The 25,535-nt window shown below is 35.6% G+C and overlaps 1 protein-coding gene across 1 annotated transcript in view; it reads left to right on the forward strand.

Annotated features, from left to right (window-relative positions):
- LOC140168407 (D-glucuronyl C5-epimerase B-like) overlaps positions 1–25,535 on the forward strand; it is a 96,931-nt gene that overhangs the window by 24,256 nt on the left and 47,140 nt on the right. Inside the window, 1 exon segment of the mRNA XM_072191795.1 lies at positions 6,466–6,515. The gene's annotated coding sequence lies outside the window, so the exon portion shown is untranslated.

A 25,535-nucleotide genomic window follows, 5' to 3' on the forward strand; every position in this document is an offset into this window, starting at 1 on the left:
TTGCTATGTACTGCTGTTAGCATAGTTTTGTTGTTTGCTATCTACTTCTGATAGCATATTTTTGTAATTTGCTATCTACTTCTGATAGCATATTTTGTCATTTGCTATCTACTGCTGATAGCATATTTTCGTCATTTGCTATCTACTGCTGATAGTATACTTTTGTTATTTGCTATCTACTCCTGATAGCATATTTTTGTAACTTGCTATCTACTTCTGAGTCCTGATAGCATATTTTTGTGGTTTGCTACCTACTCCTGAAAGCATATTTTTGTTTTTTGCTATCTACTCCTGATAGTCACATATTCCGCACTCCTAGTCCGTTAAACAATGCATGTTACTTGTGGTTTTCAAATTAGTTATAAAGAATGAAATTAATCCATTACTAGTATGTACGCAAAATACATGCCTGTGACACTTTAGAGTGTTATTATAAATATAATATTACACATTGAATAATTGCTCAGTAATTTTGCAATATAGCCTCTATGATTTACATGACATGCTTCAAATTATCTTCTTCTTGACATGCACTCATATAATTTCTCCTATACTAATTAGTATTTTTCCAATATTTTCACTGTCATAAACATGTCCAGATAGTAATGACACGTTGAGTCATGCTGTCATCAGGCATTATTACATAATGCTCGCACCCACCAATATCACCAATATCAGTAATATTTCGACTTCAGCACCCAAACTTTCAAAACCAAAGTTCACTCAATGGTCAAAAAATATGATTGCTTCATTCATCCCATTTTATAATGCATAAAATGTTTCATTTCCTCATAGTGCTTCATGCATGGCTACCTGCATCATTATCTCATCATTAAACGTAAGTGCAGGGTAATCACCCTCTATTGAACTCAAAATAAAAATGCCGCTCTTCCCACATTCTCCATCAATTGGTCAACATATTTTTCAGTATTCCTCACTTAAGTCATCCAATTTTCTTTTTTTTTTTCATCGACATAAAATGTTTCCAATTTCTTACCCAGATGCTCTATGCATGGCTTATTGAATCATTCCGTCATTTTAGCAATTAGAAGGGAATGACCGCTACAAACACGTATCAGAGGCTGGTTTGCAACCTTCCCACAATGCCATGCAAATTTCCTCCCAAGTACTCAACACTATATACACACTGGTTTAGTTTTTATTGGCTTGTATGGTAGAATCATGATGCATCGTGGGATGAGTGCAATTCATGCTCTGGGTCGGCATATCACACATACACGCACGCACCTGCTAACTGATGATTGCATGATTAACTTTACAACATTGTGACAAGAAGAGGAAATTCTAGAATGAATACACACACATTAACAATATTAAAGCACAGAGATATGAAACACTCATTCATGGATTGGTAATTGAAAAATCTGATTTGATCTAAGCGCGTGCAAAGTGGAAGATGTTTGGGGCAATATTGTGTTCATGTACATATGGTACAGTATCCAAAGGCATGATGATATATATCTGTATTAATAAGTCCAATATTTACCAAGTTCAATTTTGACTTTAATTTTAATCAATAAATGACACCCCGTGAATGTGTTAATTTTGCTAAAGATGAAGCCCCGCTTTTGGTTTTAGGTTAGTCAAGGTTAAAATGTATCCATGTAAATTCTGTTCTGTCTGTCATCAAGGTAACAGGTGTAAGTCAGTTCTTCTGTGGAGAATTGGTCAAGTGGGGCTTCCTGTTTAAAACAACCTCATAGTATTACTTGAACAACAGATGACAAAAGAATTGTCATTCTTATTGTTAATGTATCACAAAATCAATAACAACATCTGACTTGTCTTCTGCATGGCATCACAGATGTAACATGATCAGATCAAATCAGGCCAAAGGAGGTGATTTTGACAATTGAGTTAATCAATGTCAAAATTGCACTGTAATCAAGTGTACTATGGATGAAATCCTTACCTGAATTCATGTTTGGTTGCAAAGCTATGAGCTTTTATAATGTCGATTTTCATATGTATTGTATTGTTTTTACTTCTTATATTTGCTATCATCTCAATTCCACAAGTACAACCTTTGGCCTCATTGGACTAGATGGCATCACATATGGTACATGTCAGACTCACAGGTGGTACCCTGTTACCTTGCGGTCATTCCCTCCATAGTCCATCTGTAATAGCTTAATGACTGTATGATTCAATTATCATTATGATTTAGATGATGGGCAACTGGACATTGGCGGAACAGCAGAATTTTTAAAAGGAAATTTGGATGGAATTGTAAGTGGATCTATCATGCGTGAAGCTGTGCTATCAGCAGTAGATAGCACATGTGGAATACTGAATGATGGTGCTCAGTAGTGCACAGGTCATTGGGAGTGTGTCGTATGATGTACTTTATAACTCTATATCTTCGTTATAGTGAATGAGTTAACAGGTGTACACAATAATATATTCTACACAAAGTTAAAGGAAATTTAGAATTTCATTATTTCAGTTGTGTCCCCAAACTTGTAATTGTATATTCACTCTATGTTAGCAGTTATGCATATAATTGCGTATCTTTTTTTTTTTAATCAAATGAAAAATTTCCCAGGGCAACACTTCCATTATTATTGTCACACTTACTAAGATACCTTTTGTTTACTTTGGCTGAATGCAGGAAAGCATGGGAACTACTGAGGTGTAGGCTATATGAAATTCAACAAACTTTGATAATTGAAACAACAACAGCAACTATAGAAACACATACCATAGTATACAGTATGGTACAAGTATGTTAAGTGCATGTGTTTGTTTGACAACTTTGGTGTTAGTTCACTTTGTACATGGTAAACCACTTTTCTTTATATTAAATCAACCAGGATTCATACAGTAAGCATGGTGTTGGGTACACCGGTAGTACAGGTACCTATGTGTTAACTATAGAGACCTTTAATGCATTGGAAATACAACCTCTGTAAACCATGCCAATATATTAAGCACCAAAAAAAAAAAAAAAAAAGATTTTAAATTTCAATGTAGAATCCATTTTTTCCCTTTTTATTTTTCCCCAGACTCAAACAAATAAGCTTCAGATGCTCCAAACTTACACTTTCATGATTTAAGTGTTAATCACACATTTCTTTCAACAAATTCTTTTAAAATCAACTTTTGCCAATATTTTGATTTAATTTTTAGTTCTATTAAATTTGCAAATTTCACCAAGATAAATAAATGCCCATGTTTGTGTGCCAATGCTAGTAACAGAAAGGGTGTTGCATGTTCATACCACAACTATATCCAGTGAAGGATAGCATGGCTCCAGCTCTGAAATAATATACTGTCCACTATCGTCAGCAGCTACTTGTTGTATAGCAGTGGTCATCTTGGATGGAGGGACACTTATTAGCTGAGTGGTCAAGAACCATATGTTTTTGCAGTGACCATGAATTTAAAGCAGGTCTTAAGGATATTTATAAAAGGTATACTTATTGCATTAAGGGCTTCTCAAGATGGATAATGAAAAAGACTTCATGGCTAGGGCTTGTTTTATTTTTCCAGAGGTTCCAGGAAATTCACATTTTTTTCTAGGAAAAAGTATTTATAAGCCATTGTGACCGGTTTTGTTTTATGGTACGCCTTTGAATGAGGCTCTGTTTATTTAAAAAATTTTCCTGTGGTTGAGTATTTTATGTCAAATGATTGCTTTTGAAAATCATATTTTCCAACAAATATGTGACCCATCACATCGAAACAGACCTTGTGGCAGAAATGAAAATGGAGATTTAAACACTAGGATAAACTGCTGCTTTTTAGCTTGAAAATGATAACTTACTTGTTGAAATCAGATACAGTAAAAATGTTTTATGACGCAAAACAAGCTCAGAATTCTTTTTATTTTCTTTATATTTTTTCATCTTCTTTCATTGTTATCTGCTAATGAAGCTAGCCGCGAAGTGGTCTGTTTTGATGTGATGGGTCACATATGAGCTTGGCTTCCACTCTTTGTGAAAGGGTGCCGCCTAAATACTAGACATTTAAAAATTATATAGCGATTGGACTATTTTTATGAACTCCAAACAGACGCGGCAGTATGATGTTATTATGGTAGAAGAAATTTGCTGAGCTAGGCAGAGACAATTTTGAAAAGCTTAAGGCTAAAATCTCGGGTTATTTCAAATACTGATTATTATGGTCATCTTTGTGGGGAAAGGTCATTGTCTTTATTTGATTTGTTTGTAGTGAGAACTAGGGTAAGTGTGGAGTTATTCTTTCTGGTGATTTTATTATTATGTGGCATGTGGACTCACTAGGAGAAATCAGAGAGCCACAAAGTGATATAAAAAGAGAGAAAGAGGGAGGAGATAGGGAAGGAGAGGGGGAGAAGAGAGGGGGTGTAGGAGTGATGATAGAGAGGGGGTGTAGGAATGATGATAGAGAGGGGAGCAAAGAAAGATTGCAAAGTGAGATGAAGTTAAGAAGAGGGACGAGAGAAGGAGAGCCATAATCCACCGGGCCATTCCAGTTAAAGCTTGTAACCTTAATCTCCCCAACAAGGGGTGTAGATTTCAAATTGAGTCTCCCATTCAGGTAACTCTATTTGAAATTCACACTTCTTGTGTGAAAGATTAAGGTTGTGGCTTATAATAGGTGGATTATGAATTTCAACTGGAATAGCCCATTAGCATGATATGGCCATCAACAGATATTGTGAGAAAGGGGGGGAAGAAATGTGTAGGCAATGAAGAAAAGAAAGAAAGAAAGGAAGGAAGGAGAGAGAAGGGAAAGGAAAGGGAAGGGAAAAGGGAAAAGAAAAATATGGACAGCTATAGAAAAGAGAAAATCAATGCCTGTATATAAATTCTTCTCCAGTTTTCATGACGACAGCCATTTTCTCTCACTTCCACTCAACATGTTTTTGCCTTTTTTAACACTCTCATGGGCTTCACAAATATAAAGATGTTCTTTTAACAAGAAATCTCTGTTATATTTAGGTGTCAAATTGCAACAAGCAATAATGGGACTGGCTATAGCACATATTAAAATCCAGATTGATTTGAATTGATGTAGATCTGCATTAATTTAAAACTGGGTCAGTTCCTCGAATCGGGACCCCTCAAATAGAGAATTTTTATTTCATATGGGTACTGGATGTCAGATGTATAAGTATACTTCAGACAAAAATGCTAATGTCGTAATATTTTAATGATATGTACTTGAATGTTCTGGACTGATCTAGATTGAAAATTCATGTGCACATTCCCATAACCGAATTGTATAGAAACGATAAACATTAAAAGTCCAATTCACAGAGAATGTGCATCACAGAAAATGTAGTTTTAAATGGTCTAGATCAGGCCTTCTCAACTGGCGGCACGTGCACGCCACTTGTGGGGCTTAGAGTTAGTAGAAGTGGCGCACAAAGTAGGGCACAGTAAATTTACCAATTATTTTCACATACATTTTTAACAAAAAAAGGGGTGAAAATACCACACTGGACCCCTCCAGGGGCCACTGGACCCCATCCGCTCTGCGTTCGGTTGCGCACACGCTCCCTAGCAAAATCCTCCCGTAACATGTTGGCACTTCATGATCACTAAAATTTCCCAGTTGGCACTTCAATTAAACTAGTTGAGAAGGCCTGGTCTAGATTGAGTACATGTAGTTCAAAAGTGTCGTATGGACCACCACCCCACAAAGTACCCATCATAACAATGAACCTGAATAATTGTTTACAAATGACAAGTCTAATTTGTGTCATAATTCTGATGACACTCAAGGCGGTCTCCTAACCAAATCATCCGGTCACTACATCAGTCTAGGACATCACTTTGGTCAGTTAATAGACGGTCAATCTTTGGCCATTAGTAAATAGCCAGTAGGGGTAATAAGTGGACATGGATTGGGGCTCATTGACTTTTTAAAAACAATGTTTGTGCCCAGGTAATGGCCTATCGTATTCAACCTAATAAGCACCCATCCCCCAATAAGCACCCCTGTGGAATTTTCAGTTGACAAGTCTAAGCACCCCATTTTCAGTGCAACTTTACATTATGTCAAATGTCTAAATAACATTACCATCTAAACCTTTAAAAAAAGCTGAAGAATCCTGCTTAGGACCTTGATGATTTTGACTTCAGATATACTGTATTTAATGTTTTATGTGTGAATTCAGTACATTTCATTATTTTAATAAGGTCCCGCTCCAAGTGACTGACTGAAGTGTCACTATGTCAAATACAAGGTTCTTCGGGAAACTAGTCATCTTTTTCCATGTATTTTGTTTTACCTTTTATAATACGTTATTGTTGCTGCTGATCACGAAATATCAAATGTAGAATTCTTCAATTCTTATTCTAAATCTCAGGGTCCAGACCCTTGAAGAGAAACATTTTCCTTATTGAAGGTAAGAGATTTGCAAATGTATTTGAACCAATAATGTGAATGAATGCCTGCCTGCTTGCACCATTTCACTAACTATAGTTTCTCATTTTGTGTACTTTTTCCATACAGATATTGACAATATACTGCTCTACTGGATCTAGCCCTTACCTGTATCCAATGTAAGTGTACTACCTGGCATTATTTTGTCTTATTTTATTTGGCAAAATAATACTGCAAAGCATGACATTTTCTTGTGCATGAAAATTTAGCAAAGTTTGTGACTTAGATTTGCAAAATTTTTATGTTGAACAAAGAAAATTTCACACAAATTATGGTTCTTTCCTAATTGCAAAAACAACATTCAATGTAAGTGTACTACCTGGCATTATTTTGTCACATTTTATTTGGCAAAACAATACTGTAAAGCATAACTTTTTCTTGAAAATTTAGCAAAGTTTTGTGACTTAAATTCTCAAAATTTTTATGTTGAACAAATATTTCTTTTCGCTATTGGCCTTTAAAAATAATTCACACAAATTACAGGACGCAAAAATTATCAAAAATAATGGTTCTTCCAAATTGCAAAAAAATATGTGCATAGAAAATGTTGTGGTTTAGAGTATATCGAAACATTCTTTCCTGCATGGAGTACTTTATGGCAAAATGACATTTTCTCAGTCTTGAAGAAGACCAAGCTTATTGGTTCAGTTTTCAGTCAAGGAAATATCTCAAAGTGGCATTTGAATAAGTTTTTTTTTAAAACTTTTGACATCATTCCAAAAAGGCTTTTTCTACATTAAAAAAAATAATTAAAACATTCCTGTGTTCAACAAACCAAGCATAAACATCATCTTGTGTAGTAAATTGAAATTCAACAAGAAATTAATCATTTTCATAAAATTGCAAAGTTAATGTGAATTAAGTATAAATGCCTTAAAATGATTGCATCTTCTTCATCAAATTGTGATGCCATGCAACAGTTGAATCATCACTTCACATAAAATCACAAATGCTTAAGAAATTATATTATGTCACTGAACATATCTGCTTGTGGAATCAATTAAAATTCAACACATTAGCAATGTTTGAATCATTTATATTTACATAAAATCTACAGGTTTGTGAATAAAAATAAAATATCCCTGAAATAAATACATAGGTTTAAAAATAATGCATTACCGTAAGCAACATTTGGATTATTTTTGTTAACATTCCAAAGGATTGTATTGGTATCCTGAAATGCAAATCATTATGTAAGTAAGCATTCTAGAATTCTAATTAAGCTGCGGATAAAAGATAAGATATTCACAGAATCACATACCTGCTTTAAAATTCAACACATTGCAAATATTTGAATAATTTTTATCCCAAATTCCAACTCTTTATGAATAATGATGACAAAAATCCTGGAAAACAAAGCACCACATCTTGTGTGTTAAAATTCAAGTGATTAAGCAACATTTGTATTAGTTTACATAACATTCCAAATCAATGATAGAGTGATTGCAGACCCAGATGCTGATTAACTGTGGATTAATTGAAACATGATATGTGCAGCATTGAAACAGATACTCATACTTAAGGACATTCGGAGGGTTGGCTTCTTAACTCCCTGTCTTAATATTTAATATTTCACTGGAAGAGAGGTTCTGTAAAAATGACACAGAAAAAGTTATCAATAAAGTGATAATTATTCAGGAAATTACGTGATAATTGTGGAAGGTTAAACACTGCAGAAAATAATCAACAGAGACAAAAACAAATTAAGTTGATGCCTACACATCTATGTAGACTACATCCAACGTATGCTACATGTAATTTACAGTGAAGGCAAGACACGTGCAGAACAGGTAGCACCACTTGCTAAAGATCACTGTTTGGAGCAATATCGTAGTCACCTGCTCCACAGCTAACGTTTGTTATGGTTTTTTAAGGCGGAAAAAATAAGACTCATAACACCATGTATTGGTATAGAATGGCATGCACGCAGTTGGGCGCAATGCTTACGCTAGTTATGCATTGTGTAATGTGCGATTGGCGCATGCTTATGCCAAATTTCGCGAGCATGAGTTGGGGCTTTATTGTCGCGCACAGTAACAAAAGACAAATAATTTCTGCCTTAAAAAAGCCGAACAAACTTTAAAGGAGGATTATGATGGAATGAGTTTTAGGGGTGTATTTTTTTGGTATTTATGCACTCGATGATCAATAGGTCAACCATCTTGTTGTCATGATTGTCGATCAGCAAATCAGTGTGATTATTTATCATTTCTGCTTTAGCACTCGTTTACACACAGCAAATAACTAACAATTAGTTGATTTACTTTATAATTACACTAGGCTAATCTTTGACATAAAGATTCATGTGTGATTCTAATCATCATTCATACCTGCTACACGTGTACCTGTTACATACCCGTCTTCCTTAAAAACACACTCACTGTCTCCGCATCACCTTAAACATAGCTAGGTTTCATGATGACTGTATCATATATCGTGAATTAGCACAGTACATCTTGATTTACATGTATAAAACAAATTCCTATCACAGATGATGACTTGGGTAATTACAGTAACATTTCAACGAATACTCTGAGTAAAAATTTGGGCGATTTTATGTCAATTCAAATCAAGTGTTTTCCTTGTTAGCGACTGAAGATCAAATATATCTCAGTAGTGCGAGATAAAAAGAAAAACGTAGTTCAACATTCTAAGTGATAACAAGGAAAGCTTTCCATTACAGCAGAGATATTTGCCTGGAGCGATTTTGATATTATCACCAGTGATTACGGTTCGTGCGTGTCATCTCGGTTATTGTTCTTGATTCTCTTCTTTTATGCATATGAAAATATGCTTTTTTTTTCTTCTTGTCGAGTTCTTGTGGAATGTATGTGACGATGCAATTGATGCAGTGCTAGTAGAGGTTAGCTAAATCTTTGTAATTAGATGTCTGTGACAATCAGCTTCAATGAGCTAGTTGAAAGCAGGGCAAACACTGAGACGTGGGGGGAAAACGTGACAGGTTTTAAAGGAATGTGTTGGGTAGAGTGGAAAATAAATCAGGAGTTTTGAGGAGGGGTGTTTTTTTTGACAACTCACCCAACTCAATTGTGTTTAAAAATTACAATTTTGCTATCTTCAGTAGATAGCAATGTATCAAGTGACAGTTATATTTCTACAGATGAAAGTCAATGAAACCTTTTTTCTGACTCTGTTGATCATTGCATGGCAGCACATAACATCTAGAATTAAAGAATTGTGATAAATGTATTTAGCTTTGAAATTCCAATAACTATCTTTAGTAGATAGCAAGTTTGATTTGTACAGATGAAAGTCAATGAAACCTTTTTTCTGACTGAGACTGTTGTTCATTGTGTGTCAGCACATAATATCTAGAATTAAAGAATTGGGACAAACTTACATGTATTTAGCTTTGAAATTCAAATACATATCTTTAGAAGATAGCAATGTATCAAGTGAAAGTTATGTTTCTACAGATGAAAAATCAATGAAACCTTTTTTCTGACTCTGTTGTTCATTGCATGTCAGCACATAACATCTAGAATTAAAGAATAGGGACAAACCTTTATGTATTTAGCTTTGAAATTCCAATACCTATCTTCAGTAGATAGCAATGTACAAGTGAAAGTTGATTTGTACAGATAAAAGGCAATGAAACCTTTTTTCTGAGGTTCATTGTATGTCAGCTCATTACATCTAGAATGAAAGAAATGGGACAAACCATTATGTATTCATTGTTGAAATTATAATTTAGCTATCTTCAGTAAATAGCAATCTTTCAAGCTAATCTAGTTGTGGTGGTATCCGATTTTGTGCAAGTAAAAATCAATAAAAACTTCTATTTTAAGAAGTTCATGTGTCAGCTTTTTTTCTTGTGCAGTAGAGAAAAAGCAGTATGTAATAACTCAATCTGTAAACTTTAGATTTTGTTTTGAAATTTTGGTAGCTTTTTTTAGTATTTTCAAGACAATCTCCTTGTGGTAGAGTAAGATATGTGCACGAAAGTCATCTATTAGAACCATTAATTGTTGAAGCCTGTTGTTTAACTTAATTTGTGTGTCTGCCCATGTGGAATAACTGAATACACACAAGCTTTAATGCATTTTAGTTTACGATGGCTATCTTCAGTAGATAGAAGTCAATCTTGTTGTAGAATAAGAACTGTGTGGATGGAAGTCAATCACATTATTAAGGTTGAATATGTGTCACATCATCTAGAATAAGAACAATTCAGGACAAATTTGGATGTAATAGTTTTGCACTATCTTCAGTAGATAGCAATATTTTTGTAATAGAATAAACTTGTATACTAAGGCAATCAAAATAATAGCAGTGTAACAAACCTGCTGTAAGAAAGATATTAATTATGTGCCATTATGAGCCATACATAAAGAAAGAAAAAAGTTCCCCAATGTTCAAGCACTATTGCAGTAATGGTGAAATCTAAACCACAGTATGTCTGTCCTGCGTGAACCAAATAATAGAAGGTATTTATCTTATAACTAGATAACTGTGTCATAATAGCACATATTCACATGCCCACAAGGCCTTGTTAGCTGTAAAATAATGCTATTATTTTAAAACGAGAGACAGGACATGGGCTAGATGGAGGTGGTCTCCGGCCATGATAATTCTGTTATAAATGGATTGGGTTACATTGTAAGCCAGAGTCGCAAATCATTGGTGTACATGGTGCTGTAATCAGAATGTAAGCAGAGTAAGTTCAACAAGGGACAAGGGATTTAAGCGTACTTCCTTATAAATGTGAACAAATTGCTTGTATACCTTGCTTCACCTGGAGTTTGGTAATTATATGGCTACCGGTCGTAGTATCAAGCATGTTATCCTAATTCCGCAAAGCGTATACATACGTATACAAGGATGTTTTGTTGACACGCTTGTGGTGCAACTATGTAAAGGCACTGGGGTTACTACCAAACTCAAGGTAAAACAAAGCATATCAATGGCTTTATTGTGGGATAGGCTTGTACTCTGTTGACAAATGGCAGTCTTCAGTGAATGGCTCTTTTCAGAGCCATCAGTATGCAATGGGGCAGCCTACATGTACATGTCTATACTTTGTCTTAAAGAAGTCAGAGCTACTCTTGACATTTCCAAACTTGTCTGACGTCAAATCTGCTAAAAGCTTACTAATTGTTATATCAGTGGCCTTTACAATGGTAATTACAATTAAATATAAACAAAATTGAAAAGACTATGTGAGAGTTGACCTGGGATTGGGTAGATCACCATTTAGATTTGATAGGAGAGAGACGTGTCAAAGATGGCCTCATTTTCAAACGGAGCACCGGAAAACTTAATGCTTTACGTTAAAAGTGGTCATCCAAACTGCAAAATGTTTGACTTTAGAGCTTTATATTATATGCTGTCAGACTCTGGTTTAAAGAAATTATGTTTTGCTTAGCTATACCTTTACATCCTTTGAATTTCATTACCCTGTTAGAAAAAACATTGCAATAAGAAAATAAGCTTCCTGGCGAGACTAGAACAATGTCAACACAATACAGGAAGCAATTGTTGGTTTTGAAAAGGTTGCATGATACCTTGGCCTGCGGAAAGTCAGGTTTGATACTATATAGAGACATGTCAAAGATGGCCATATTTATAGGAAAATGCACACAAAGCATGCAAATGATGATGCTTTCATCCAAAAGGGCAACTTGTTTGAACTTGACTGACTTTTGACATTTGTGTGCTGTCAGACTTAGCTATTGTTTGACAAGTTGCTACTATCTAGTAACGCTACAGGTATCTGTTATTATTAATTATTATTATTAATTCGCCAAATAGATAGCCTTAAGGGGTACTACACCCCTGTGGTAAATTTGTGACTATTTTGCATTTTTCTCAAAAATAATAACACACTGGTAACAAAAGTTATGTATATTATTGGGGCAAGGAATCCAATTACTACACGAAATTTCAGTAACTCAAGACAAGCGGTTCAGTATATATGATAGGAAATGAGGTACAACCTAGCGGTACTTTTGTTACCAGTGTGTTATTAGTTTTTGAGAAAAATGCAAAAATAGGCACAAATTTATCGAGGGGTGTAGTACCCCCTTAAATACGGCTTAATGTAATTTGCAATCTCTTGCCACTTAGTGACCCCTGAAATTACCCAAGTTATTTGTACCATGTTATTTCCCTTCATTTACCAATTATTTACTAGAGATGATTTTTTTATCGATTGCTGTTTTTTTAACCCTCTCTAAAATAATGCTGAAACCAGTTGACTAACCGCAAGCTTATTAAATATGGGTTACAACTTTACTTTTATTACTGCATGTACATTTGTAGCATATCCACGAACTTGCTGAGTACGAACATACAGTCTTGCACTAATTCAACCATTCTCAAGATATTATAAGTTAATTTTGTAACGAAAATTCTAAATTATTTGACTTTATATGATTAAATCTTTGACAGTACACAAACCACAATATATCATCTGAAAGTCCCTCGGAGCCAAATCAACAACAATTGTGCGCTTTTTGCAGCCACAATTACTGTTTGACGCCTCGGAAAATGTGACAGATATAATCAGGCCATCGCAGACTTGAGTGGTCTTGAATAAGAAATGACCACACATTTTTTGCCTCGCTGGTCAAGATGACCTGTCCTGAGGGTTCATTGGATTTACTCTGGGAAGTGATGCCATATGGTAACTTAGCTGCACAATTGGGCTACAATTATATTTTTGAAAGGCGTGGTGAGTGGCACTTTAATTTGCAAAAATATGGGCTACTTTTGGAAGTTTCAAGATGCTGTGGTTTTTTAAACTTTAATATATTTTTGCCAATTTTTATCACCAAAGTGCGATAGCCCATTTCAAGTGCTTTATAACCACACTATTGATGAGAATGTTGATCAAACTTGAAGCACAGGAAGTGGACTCCATCAAGTGATCATCCTCCCAATTGGGCTGTTTTTGCGCTGTTACAACACCCAAATATTAGGATTTGGATTGGATGCATTTTGCTTTGACTGGAACTTGGGCTACTTAAAAACCACACACCGCCATCTTGGGGTATAGCTGCACCTTTGATTTGAATAAGGATGGCAACCCTGATGCAGGGTAATTGTACTGGACAGTCCAGTTAAATGGTCAATCTCTGTTTTAATTTCAAGAACTTGTTAAAACACGGGAGAAAAAGATTTGGCCTTAAGGTGCAAATCTGTGATTTGGCCTTTGATAGAATGATAATTAAATGTATCAGATATTTTCTGAGGATTAGCTGAAAAGGAAAGAGTACAATCCTATAAGAAGTGTGAAGCATAGCATGCAAATATTATAATATTTTATAAAATATAAAAATATGCGTAACATGACCAAAAACACTAAAAGATTTGTTTCTATGGATGATCAGTTGTCCAGTTAACTCATCTGTGGATACAAATCTTTTTCATGATTTTTTGGGAAATCGCTTTATTTAAGATGCAACTAACTGGAATGGTATAACAATTGAAATGGCAGCTCTAAGATGATAGGGGACAGATCTCTAGATCGATTCCACAACCAGTCATAACTACTACCTTTTTCATTGGATTATCATGGGTAAAGTCCAAGTGGAGGCCGCTTGGAGGACAGAATTTTATTTAAATTAGGATGATTCTGGCATGAGTGATGTCGTATTGCATACCCTCTATATAATAACAGCAGTAAATTTGATAATTGAAAAGGAAAAAAATTGGTGAAACCCCATACTTTGTGTGTCTGAGTTTCAATTTGGAAATTTATCTATGCAAATAAGTAACTCAAACCAGCTGATGTACCAATCTTTGAGAAACACCTTGTAATAAAATATGCATCTCCACATTCACTGTGCGGAATTCACAAACAGAAAACACTATAGAAAATAATATAGCGTATACCATGTTAATAGTAGTTTCCAGATGTGATAAGTAGTTTTAGTAATCCTTCACCTTCAACAGCTTGGCAACCAAAAATAAATTCTCAAAAGTGCTTTCTCCTCCTCATCTTTCAGTTAGTTTGCATAATATTCTTTTCTACAGTTTGGAAATTGTAGGTACCATGTCTTCCATTGAGTGAGGAATAGATGCATTTGTAAAGCAGTGACATAGCTGCTAGGTACTGTATTCAACCACCAATGCTTTAACACACCAAGCACTTAAGGGATTGGTATTAATTAGATCAATTCATTTCATTTCTGTTATAACATGTCGGGGGAGGGGCACTTACACAGATTACCATATTTTCCTCCGGAAAGACCCCTGTTTTTGGTACGGGCAGCTCTGAAAGACCCTTGAATTTTACCAAAACAAAGCGCTGATGAAAGACCCTTTTTTGATAATATACTAATTATTGATACCCCTAAGTTGCTCATTTCTCTCATTTCTGGTTTTTCAAGGAGATTTTCAATCAGAAAATGGAAAAAAGTCCCTTGATTTTGACCATTTGCAGTTCTGGAATCTGACCTTCTCATCAACTCCTTCAGACCCAGCTGTGGGGAAACATACCCACCATTCAGGACAGGTTTAGGAAATAAAGTAGTCTAAATACCAAGATCCTGATCCTCTTTTGAAGCATGTTCAACTCATGGGGGAATGAGTCTGGGATTTTGTTTTGTTTGTGGATCACCACATTGTGATCCACACTGATGGTGTGCCATAGATGAAACAATGAAAGCCCAGAAAGGGAGCTATTGCACTTAGCAAGTGATCAGATCAGATGAGATGCAAATAACCAAATGTCAATTGTCTTGCTATCCTCAAAAATGCCGCTGCATGCGTGATACAAAATGCCGCCAGATATTCCAGTCGGGGGTTAGGTTTCTACAAGAACAGGTTTTGGTTTTATATCCATATATTATTTTAGTCATAGTGTATACTCGTTGCTTTTGGTTTCATTGATAGATAATTTTCATTTATCAATAAGCTGGATAATCTTGTGGATGAAATTCACACTAGGGATCTTTGCAAAACATGACTTCTGTATATTTTGATCCAAACTTACTTTGTGTGTTTTGTGCATGAGAATGTATTGTGTGGGGGTGGGAGTCTGTTGGTGCTGCATTATTTCCGAGGACTCCAACATAACAACACATCGACATACCAAGGACTCTGTGCTTAACGAGGGCCTAAATACGTGTCCTAGCTTCGGAAACCTCATTAAACGGCGAAAAACAAGGTCTTATATCCTACTACCCACTCTATATAGCTTACGTTCTTGCAGTGTTAACTGTTTTAACACTTGTTCAGTTTTACCGACTTTAAATGAGCATTTGACATGACAACACACGGACACACTAAGGACATTAGGTCCTCAGAAATATTAGTAAGGCAAGTAAGTGTGTGTGGGGGTTGGTTTGAGGGTGTGATTGTTGATGGGTATGTTTGTGTGGAGTTGTGATCATGTGCTGGCCAGGGTTGTAGCTACACTGTAAAATAAATCTTGTAAATTTTACAGTAAAAGTGTATGCAGCCAATCTGCCAACAAAACCCTGTAAAATTTACAGTATCCTGTAAAAATGAACACACTCAAAATGCTGTAAAATAGGTATATTTGGCGAGTTATTTTAGAGCTTGAGAATGTGTTTAGGATAAAAATGCTGACTGACTTCAAAAGTCCACCCTTCCCATAGAAGTTTTTTTACATCGCCTAACTGTAAAATTTACAGTTTCCTGTCAAGAAAATACAGTTGAAACCTGTAAAATTCATCCTTTTTACAGGATACTGTAAATTTTACAGGTTTTGGTTGGCAGATTGGCTGCACACACTTTAACTGTAAAATTTAGTCACGTGATATTTAGTACTTAATCGTATAAGTGACCATTCTTACAGTGTAGTGATGATATTGATATTGCTTAAACGTTGAATTATAACTCCAATTTTAATTTCAGCTTTGATAGGCCTAGATAATTTAAACTAAAAAAATACAGTATTTGCCTGTTTTTATCAATTACAGCCAAATACTGTAAATAATTAGCCTTTTTTACAGTATTTTACTGTAAATTTCACTGTTATTTTTTACAGTGTACAGTGGGCGGTTGTAGGCGGTAGGCGGCATTGGAGCCCACCACTCAGAGTCCAAAATTGCAAACTTTTGTTGAATTAGTCAAGAATTTGATCAGTTTTGATAACAAATTACCAAGTATGCAAGATTTTCATCAAATGCCACCCAGCACTCAGCTGGTATGTGTTAACTTACGGCCAGTCCATCGTATGTTCGTTCTGTGCCTTTGTGCAATACCTATATGTGTACCATTAAATGCATATGTTGCTTTTCTCAAAGATACTGTGAAATTATAGTAATGGTGCAGTTGATTCACAAAATTTTCATGCACCCAATTTTTTTTCATATAGGTCTGTAAGGAAATGTCAAATTCGTAAAAATTTCATGCCATGCCACACAGCCACAGCTGTCATGCTTTACAGTATTGCTATAAACTGATGGATATTATGAAACCATGCAAGCTACTGAATCAAAAAGGAGGGCAATTATCCCAAACCTTTTATTTGACATGACTTTGCTGAATTAATTGGCAAAACAAATTCAAATGCATGGAAATATACATCCATTTAGCCATCAGCAATTCATAAAGTCACCAGTTTGCATGGCGAGATGGGGAAACAAGCCCACGAACGATTCACAGGAAATTTTGCTAATCGATTGGAAGGTACCGTAGCCTATCTGCCATCCTCCACCGAGATCAACACCTGACGAGATCAAATAACAACAAAAGTCACAATACAAAGAGACATGCATTATTATTGTCGCAACAATATTTTTCTAACCGACCCACTTATTGAAATTTGATCTGTTGGAAGCTGTGGTGGAATATGATCACAAAGTTAATTTTGTGATGACTCTGCATGTTTGTTCTGTCTCATATTTCTTAATTATGCTTCAATGAAATGATAGTTAAGAATTGAATCACCTAGAGCTGAAAGGTTAATGCAAGTTTTTTATGAATGCTCAAAATGTTGACAAAGTATAATGTTTGCTTTTGAGCGATGGGTTAGAACCAGAAGGATATCAGATGTTAGTCTTTGGCAAAGTTGGGTATCACATGTTAGTCTTGAACAAAGTTGACCTACTTATTCTTGCCATGTCTGGTCTTGGCAAATCACTTTGTAGTACTTTGTAGACATGCCCTGATTACTTGCAGGTAGATAAGAAATCGTAATAAGCCGATTGGCGTTCTTATTATTTCAGACCGATTCATCATTCCCTATAAACTAGCCATACCTGTTATTTTCTGTAGCTGATTTGATCTATGAATACAGTAGCACATACCTGTACAGGGCTGGTTATATTTCATACAATGATAAAAAAGTGTTTAGCTGCATAGTGGTGAGATATTTTATATTGATATTATGATTGGGCTATTCCAGTTGAAATCCATACACCCCCTATTGAAGACATGGCTTTGATCTTCTACATAAGGAGTGTGACTTTCAAATGGGACTACCTGAATAAGTAACTCCATTTGAAATCATCACCCCCTGTGTGGGAGATTAAGATCATGTCTTTCATAGGGAGTATGGATTTCAACTGGAATAGTGCATTGTAAAACAAAAATGGTTTCACAGAGCTGGGTGAGAAATGGGTGGGGTGGCGACACAGAATATATTCATTTTGGTATAGTTGGATAGGGTGTTAAGGAACTTACTTGAGGGTAGTCTTGAGGTATTTAAATGAATTGAATGGATGTACCAGAGGTTAATGGAAACACGATTTGAAGAAAACAGATTAAAAACATGATTGTCTAAACCAGGTCATTATTGGCAGTTGAAACTTCTGCACATAACATCTAGAAATGCATTATTTTTAAAGTGTTTTAATGGCGATTCTATTGCAGACATGAAAATCACACAATTCAATACAATTTCATTCTTCTTTAGAAATAGAATGGCTTGAACCAAAGGTTAAGAACCTTAAAATAACAAAAAGTCTACTTTGGTTTTTCCTTTTTTAATTTTAACATAATGACTAAACCATGTTTCCTATTATGATGTCTATCTTCAAACAAAAAGGATACCAAGACTTTCCTCAAAACTTAACCATTTCCTGTGTAAGGTTTCTACTCCTATTGTCCAAATATTGGCCAACTTTCACATGAACTTGCAGGTATCTGGGCATATGGGAAATCCCACTGTGGTTTGCATCAGGATATCTTCAACTCTATTAACGCTACCAGACCATACAAAACCATACAGCATGAAGCAACTGCCAGACCATGCATCCAAAATGATCCGATTGCATAATCATGCAAAACTATATAGGCACAGAACTGTTGACCGGTCGACGGTCACATGCATGGCTTGCTATACCCGTTCTGCTGGTACGGTACATGAGGGGTCAGTGGATAAATTCCCGGGTAGGGAAAACATTTTTTTTCTTCATTATTCCATGAGGCAGAGCCCCTTGGTGGGGTCAGGGGCCTGCTGATGCTTTTTTGTTTGTTTTAATGTTCAAACACATGAACATACAGGAAGTTCCTAAAAATATGAACTTGAAAAATGAACAATACTTTTAAAAAATGAGTTTTGCTACTGTTCAAAATTCAGAATCATAGGAAGGGTAACCAGACCCTACACACACAAATATGCCCATACAACACAATACCTCAGTAATACAACAAAGGGGTTTACCTCGGAGCACATAAATGCTGTTGCTATTTCACAACATTGGACCAACCTTTACCTAAACTTAACTATTTCCTCTTCAAAATAGCTCTTTTTATTGTCTAAAATATTAGCTGACTTTGACGTGTGTGCGGTTTTGATAGAACTGTCTTATTCCAGGAATGGGCGTTTATTTCCTTTACAAGATTAGAATCATTACATTGCTGGGATTTTTCAAATTGACTAATGTTGTCAAACAAAACATGGTTCAATACTAATCTGTGACATTGTAACTAATTTGTGTAACTAAGATTGTTACATTGATACCTTTAGGATGCAAAGGTTAATGTGTTACAAGATCAGGTCCGCGCCACTCCGAACTGTCCTCACATCGGTATAGGCCGTCTGCATGTTAATTGTACGGAGTGTCCTATCTCATAGTCTATATCTCTGACAAGATTGTGAATGTTTTTGTGTGTTACAGTTGATCATGCTCTAGTAAAAGTCCTTGCAGTAAAAGTGCCTTTTACATGAGACATGTGATCGCGTGATATAACATCATACAAACAATAACAGCTTTGGTATTGGAGGCGGCTTGTGGTTTATAACAAATGATACATCATTTATGGTGGAACATCATGCTATTTACGGAATTAAGGAAATGCTGTTTTGTTCAAATTGGTGCTTTTGTGTTTCATCTAGGCCTATAGACGTGGATTGTGATATGAACTGCTGCACTGATGCAGCACATTAACTTTATATTGGACATTGGATCAGTGCTATTATATAGCTCCACACTTTGTGAATCGTAGATGATGACATGATGCTGTAAGATTTTCTTCCTGGTATATGTACCTGAATGCCCTCAAAGGCTGAGAAATATTAGTGAATTGTCTTCTGATTGTGAGACTGAAAGGACAAAAGTCATCTGATTTACAAGGTAAGGCCGTATAAAATTGATTTTTTTATTTGGTTCTCGTTTCTTTCTGGGATTTAGTCATAATTTGTCAAAACATGTATGACTTTGGAATCAAATAGGAAAACGTTAGAGAACAAGGATCTCTGTCAATTCTTTTTGTGGTACTCTAGGAGTTCATCCCTCAGAATCTCACATTTGGAAAACACTGTTGGAAAACTACTAACAATGCTAATTTTACATTAAAAATAAAACCACCTCCCTCCCTCATCAATTCATGAAAATTCTACAGACGAGAACCAAAAAATTAATTTTATGTGGTCTAAAATAAACTTTTCTTATACATAGCAGAGTAATTCCAAAGCATTCCCTAAGCATTAACCAAAGCTAAATGCTACAATCACAAAGTCAGTAACGCAGTTGTATATCTGCCTGGTACACATGATAACCATGAGAGATAAAAGAAGATCAAGTAGATTGTTGCATCCCTTTTCAGCGTTAATAAAGCACTTAATTTAGGCAACATAAAGAGAAAGTGCAAAAACACACACACATTAAGAGGTACTTAACAGCATGACACTCTGCTCCGCTGCTAACGACCTCTTTCACAATAACACCATCTATCTCAATTTAAAACTCGTTTATGACAACAGCTCCTAATGAGTCCCATCAAAAACGGTTTGTTTTGTGCATTTGACAGATAGAATTACTGCTGCCAAGTAACGTATTGAAGCAGTCACACAGTAACAAATTGAAGCATGTGCAAAGATGTTAACTTTGTCATGTGATTAGTGTGAGATACAATGATCTGGGTTAGACTGCATAGTTGCCCCATGTCACAGTATTAACCTTCACACAAAGCCCATAGTCTCAGTTTTGAAATAGTATTCCTTCAGATCTGGAGCCTTTCCCTAACCCTAACGTACCTGGGCATGTTAGGGTTAAGTAAGCCTATATTGAGTTTCGATAGTGGTCAACTAACCCTAACGCCCCAGGGGCTTTTTGGCGACAGAAAGGGAAAGAAGGAAGCACTAGGTCGGCGACACTTTGCCACAGGTCTTGGGCTTCGCTGGCCAGCGAAACCATGCCTATATATATCACTTAGGGCGATTGCGTCAGCATACCATGTGGGATGCACGCACGAACGGCGCATATATCAAGTAGTATTTTGTAGTACCTGGGGGTGTTAGGGTAAAAGTTCTGAAAAAGTTTATGTTACGGGAATCTCGAACCCACAACCTCGATTATGAGTTGATCAAAGTCTTAGACTGCTGCGCCACTGTGCCCTTCTTATAATGGCACAACAATGGCATCTTTGAAAGCTTTTACAAAGTTCTGCATAATGTTATACATAAGGCCTAAAAAAAAAATTTGTTTGATTGAAATAACATCGTGTTTTGTTCGTTTATAAATATAAGTGATTTACCGCATTTTTAAGCTGAAAATAAAGATTTTTTTCTTTTTTTTTTAAATTTTAATCTTTTTTGATTTTTTTTATTCATTTTTTGCAAAAAATTAAGAAAAAAAGTCTAGGGTTGGGCCTATTTTTAGGGTCGGGCCTATTTTTAGGGTCGGTCGGGTTACACCAATCAAACAATTTTTTTTAGGCCTAATGATATCAATGTGTATGGAAGATTCTTTTAAGATATTTTACCAATTCCCAAATTCTGCTTCAAAGAAAAAGACTAACAAAACACTGAATGTCATGTGCCTTCCCCAATTCCAAATTTCTGATGAAATGAAACTGCACCCAAGCATTAAATTTAACAATATATGCACTTTAATCAAATGTGGCAGAGATAGTGCCAGCATTACTTTTGAAGAACACACTAGCTTTTTGGTGCAGTCAGTATGTGTGCTATCATTTTAAATTCAGCTTAGATTAGCCATGTTAACACTATCTTAGTTTCTCATCATTTTCTCTATACACCATTGACAAACTGAATTGGGTTATAGTCGACAATGTTGACGATCGCTGACAGTCCTCTTTAGGCTTGGCTGTGTGCGATTTTCTACATAATCCACCAACATCATGGACAAATTTGAAGTAAACACATGCACAGATATTTTGTTTAAAACCAAAAAAACTTTTTGTTAGTCAGTTTTGCCATACAGGCTGAGTCAAAAAGAAGTAAACTCTTGTTTGAAGGGCTGTAACTAGAGATCTGTAAGGAATCTGCTAAAATGAAAATATCAGTGGAAAGAGCAAACTCTACACGCCTAAATAATAACAAGAATTGTTGTAATTAAGCAGAGCAAACTAAAGTTATACTCATTTGAATACAACCACCCATTTTTGTAGCTGCACACGGCCGATTGATTTTCATCCATTTCAATTTCAATCAATAAAGTACTATCAGGATTTACTGTTGAATTGACAACTTTTGCTTTTAATTAATTACAAACGGCGTCCCAAGAATGAAGTACATGACGGTACTGTAGTTTATATGGATACCAATTCAAGTCTTCACGAACGATCGGGCAGAAGCTTGACTGGGGAGCTGATCTTTGGGTCTTGCTGTAACGCATGTCTAACTCTAGCAATCTTCACTTGTGATCTAGCAGTTCATGGTCTGCGTGAAGCTTCCGGATGTCGGTTATTTAGTGTCCCATGCACATTGTGCTTGTTCACATTCTTCTATACTGCTCCCTTACATGGAATCCGATTAGATGTGGGACACTGGAGACGCAAAACGACGCTGAACTTCAGTGGGACTCTTAGTTTCATGATCCTTCGTCGACAGCGACGTGCGCTCCCGTAAGGTAAATTGTAGTGCCATGTTGTCATTTGGTCCGTTTCATAATAATGTAGTGCAATGAGGTAAGATTCATATTGAAAAGAACCCATTAACATGAGGGAATTATTGATCGAAACCACACCTGCCACAGAACTTTATTTGCATTTGAATATCGCGCCTTACGAAACAATATAATAGGTACTTGGAAAGTGAAACCGTGTGCAGCTACAAAAAAGGGTGGTTGTATTCAAATGAGTATAACTTAAGTTTGCTGTGAGAAATTCGAACAATTCTTGTTTTAAATTAGATGTGTAGAATGTGCTCTTTCCACTGATATTTTCATTTTAGCAGATTCCTCACAGATCTCTAGTTACAGCCCTTCAAACAAGAGTTTACTTCTTTTTGACTCAGCCTGTACACAAACACCCACCCACACACAAAAAGTGCACAGGATGATATGTAATTTAGTTTGCTCATTTAATGGGTAGATGGTATAGAGCAGTACAGTGCCATCACCTACAATGACCTTGCTCCTATGCATTAACATACTAAGTGATAAATGGATGGCATCTTAAATTAAGACTAATGACTAAAGTCAAGTTTAATGGCTTTAATAGACCCATTTTTGGTACATAGACTCACATAGGCTGTTAATATAACAAGTTGAGTGCATAAACACTTATTAGGTCAATGCCATGGTAAATGAAGACTAATGGCTGCAATAGGTCCATATTGATCATATGCTCATATGTCATGACAAAGTTCTTAAACCAGTATGCTTGCACACTAATTGAATGACCTTTGGGTACTAAATATCATACTCTGCAACTTTAGGTCAACTCTTAAGTTATGATTGTTAAATAGATATTGCTGAACTATGTCACAAGGTATGATGATGTTTTGGTAGGTATTGATTCCTTCAGTGTACACACATAACAACTAATATATACCACATTAAGTGCCAAAACATACATTAGGCATATGCCATCTTAAATTAAGACTAATGGTAAGAGTGAAGTATAGCAACACAAGTAGATCAATGTTCTCTACATCTATTCCTATATACACAGACAACATCTAAAATCAACCCTGGAAAAACCCATATAATGCTACTTAGTACTTTCAAATAGACTGCTTAAATCTCACCTTAGATATTTATTATGTGTGGTATAGGGTATGAAGAGTTCATTTGCAAACCCCAATATATTAAATGGGCTGCTGTGTATTTATTTTGTGTACTATTGATAATTTATGTAAGGCCAAAAGAAAAAAAAAAGGTTGTCTCAAAGCTTGCACGCACATTTGCAAAATCGCACGATTTGAAAAAAAAAGAAATGCAGAATTTTTTTAATAGTTTTTTCCAGAAAAATTTGGCAAAAATCTCAAAATACCATAAAAATACCATAAAAATACCATGTCGGGAATAGAATAAAAAACCACTTGTTTTCAAACCACTTGTGAGCTTTGAGACAAACCTTTTATTTTTCTTGGCCTAATGAGATACTTAACCCCATGAGCACTATTGCCTTCCTTACAGAATCCCTGATTGAATAATTACATGATATGAACATCTGAGTAACCAATCAAAAGGTAGCTTCTAGATCTCTGAGCAATAAGCTTAATCGCTTTTAACCCTACCGACTGTCCCTATCTCTGATTGGCTCAATACATGATATAGCCCTCTGTGTAACCAATCAAAATAATTCTTAGAGGATCTTATTTTGGATAGAAGTATTCTTGGGGTTAATATCAATCCACAATTCCACATAATAATTATATATATTTGAGATCTTATCACTTTCATTGAGTTAGTAAAGGATTATAAAAATTAATAAATTTTGAAAAAGCTAACTATTTGCATTGCAATACCTTACTTAAAACCAATTTTTTTTTGGCAGGGTTTCTCAAATAATCTTATAAATTGGTAAATATCTCTTAACCCCTCCCTCACTAAAAGAGCTACTCTTAACATTTTACAAGGAAATGGCACAGCGAAATAAAGTGGTTTTGTAGTATCTCTTCAGAGTGATGACATCCCAGCGTGATTTTACTTTTATATACTTCTATTTTAAGCTTGCCAGTAGTGCACTTTTGAGTTGTTATTGGTCGGATTTTGAGAAAGCAAGATTGCCTGTATGTTTTAGTGTCTTGTTTAGAGTTGAAAGTGTCAATTTGTAACTTTTCTAAAATATTTGTGTGTGAGAGGACATACTCCTGAAAATAGTGTGATAACTGGAGACACCCAGCAACAGAGGACGTCCATGGTTCCCTGTCAGTAGAAGCATATTTGCAAACCATGTAAAAATACATGTAACATGTCTCGTGTGCAGGTGTAAGGTCTGGTTGCGGTTGGATGATAGTAAAAAGTCAAACGGGTCCACGGTTTGGAGCTTAACATTGGGTGTGCTAGGTCCACAGTTAAATTGGACAAAGTTAAGGTCCGTTCATACTACCACCGCATTTGCGATGTGTTGCTTTGCGATGCATTGCTTTGCGATGCGGTGCGATGCCGCACTGCATCGTACTGCAAACTATTGTATTGCGATATCGCAATAAAGTTAAATACATTTTAACTTGGAAATGCGACGAGTTGCGGCAAAAAGTAATCGATATATCGGCATCGCAAAGCAACGCATCCCAAATGCGGTGGTAGTATGAATGCACCTTTAGGTCGTCATTTGCAGGTCTTTATAAGCAGTGTATGTGAGTTTTTTGTAAGCAAATCTGTCAAGGATTGAACTGCAAGTTGCGAGTTCAGGATAAAAAGTGCCAACACAACGTTTTATATCATATTTTTAACACATTTCATTCTCAAGAGCCTTACACTAAATGTGGTAAGCTCAAAAGCTGAGCGTGCAATTTTCAAAGTTCAGAGGCATCTCCTCCATGTATCCTTACATGTTTATACTGT

Source organism: Amphiura filiformis, chromosome 13, assembly GCF_039555335.1.
Source record: "Amphiura filiformis chromosome 13, Afil_fr2py, whole genome shotgun sequence".
Taxonomy (NCBI): Eukaryota; Metazoa; Echinodermata; class Ophiuroidea; order Amphilepidida; family Amphiuridae; genus Amphiura; species Amphiura filiformis.